Consider the following 2,478-nt stretch of genomic DNA (forward strand, 5'->3'; position numbering starts at 1 on the left):
TAAACTGTGAAACTTCAGTAGAGACTAAGCCTTTTAGCCATGAAACTTCAAAAGAGGCTAAACCTTTTAACCGTGAAACTTCAGTAGAAGCTAAGCCTTTAAACTGTGAAACTTCTGTTGAAGCCAAGGCTTTTAACTGTGAATCTTCGGTAGAGGCTGTCTAATATGTTCATAAACAATGACTTCCACTACAAAAGGAAGGGACCAACTGCATTCACTCAATCTATAAGTAAATCATCATTATACATAAGTGAGTACTGAGATGAATTAAACTGAGTTAATTACTATTCTATGATATATTTTATTGACACAAAACAGCACATGTTGGAAAATTTGTAGATATTTGTTAATTCTACCTGTGTAGTGTAATTAAAAATTTTATAGTTTAAATACAATAGAGCATCACAGTTCAGAATTTTGGCAAACATTTGGGGAATCCAGCATAGTTCCTATGTGGTCCCTTTCATTTTATAAAGGAGATTGTTCATGTGCCTATTCGACATCTTTAGCAATTTTTCTCATGTATTTAAAATTGAGTTCACCATGCATACACTGTAGAACATACGTCATGATGAATTATACTGAAAAAAAACCCATTGTCTTTGAATTCTTGTAGTCTACAAATGTAGTCTCATTTGGGAGAAACACTTTCATTAAAGATTTGGGAAATCCTTATTTGTGAATTATGAATTATTATTGTTTTAATGTTCAGTTTTCCATGTTGGCATGGATCAAATGTAATTTGTAGAGACAGGTTTTCTTTGGTTGGATGCCCTCCCATCACACATTTTACATGCAAAGTAATATTTCTTCATGGTTGGTCACATTTCCATTGGAAATTGAAAACAAGCAACACCACATGTAGAAAGATGACACCTGTCTGCATCAAACATGTGTCAAGATGTGGAGATGCACACATACACACTCTCTTCCACACACTAAATCCACTCACAAGGTTTTGGCTGACCCAAGGCTATAACCCAAAGTGCCATACCCTAGGATTGAACCTAAAACCACATAGTTGGGTAGCAAACTACTTAACCACGAAACTATACCTACATTTATGCTGTTACACACGCACATGTGGTGGGCTTCCTTTCAGTTTCTGAGTTCAAATTCTGCCTCCAACCAAATTTCAGCCCTTGTGTCTGTAATAGGTTTATTATACTCCCTACCCAATCCACTCAGAAGGCTTGGGTTGGCCTGGCTTTACAGCCAAAGATATTCAATGTGCCATTCAGTAGGACTGAACCCAAAATCACAGGGTAACTGAGCAAACTTCTTAACCACACAACCTTGCCTATCTTAAATATAAGCAAGTACTGTATATACAGGAGGGGAAGTAGCAACATGGTTTCTTGAAAACATTGCAACCAGAAATAAAAAGAAAGATGGGTCTTAATGAATCAATACAAGGAAACTGACAGCTGTATGGTTAACAAGCTTGCTTCCCAACCATCAGGTATCAGGTTCAGTCGTACTGTGTGGCACCTTTGGCTAATCTTTTTTTACAATAACCTTGGGCCTTGTGAGTGGACAGAATCTAAGTTACAGAGACATAAACACACCAGCATCGGTTGTCAAGCGATGTTGCGGGGACAAACATAGACACACAAACACACATTTATATATATAACTCTAGGCCGAAACAACTGTACGTTTCTGTATATTCTCAAATTCCTAATGTACTTTATATTTGTAACCTTGATTGTTAATATAACATCGTATGTCATAAGCATTTGTATATTGTGGCTTTTGTTATTTTAATTACAAAATAAGTTAATTAACTCAATGGAATACACGGTCTGCAAGTTGATGGGTACCACATATTCTCCATTTTCTAATTGCTATATATATATATATATATATATATATGTGCATATATACGACGGGTTTCTTTCAGTTTCCATCTACCAAATCCACTCACAAGGCTTTGGTTGGCCTGAGGCTATAGTAGAAGACACTTGCCCAAGGTGCCACGCAGTGGGAATGAACCCGGCAAGCTACTTACCACACAGCCACTCTTGCGCCTTACCAACTGCACATCTATTCTAATCAGAGCGTAAATCATTTCAACAAATAAAGTTATTCATTGTAATATTTTTCTGGCACACTTGTTTCTTATTCAATATCGTCTCCAGTCCCATTTTCATTAAATGTATACGTTGTGTAATTGCATTCATTTATTCAAGTGTGAAATTCGATTCCAATTTATTGCCAGAAAGTCCAATTCAATTCAGTGACCATGAGTAAGCAAATCATATAAGCTTGAAAAACTACCATGTGCACACACACACACACACACACATAGCTTTACACACACATATATACACATATATATACACACACATATATGCACACACACATATATGCACACACACATATATATGCACACACAAATACATACACATGCATATATATATATATATATATATATATATATATATATATATATATATATATATATATATATATATA

Source organism: Octopus bimaculoides, chromosome 29 (assembly GCF_001194135.2).
Source record: "Octopus bimaculoides isolate UCB-OBI-ISO-001 chromosome 29, ASM119413v2, whole genome shotgun sequence".
Lineage (NCBI taxonomy): Eukaryota > Metazoa > Mollusca > Cephalopoda > Octopoda > Octopodidae > Octopus > Octopus bimaculoides.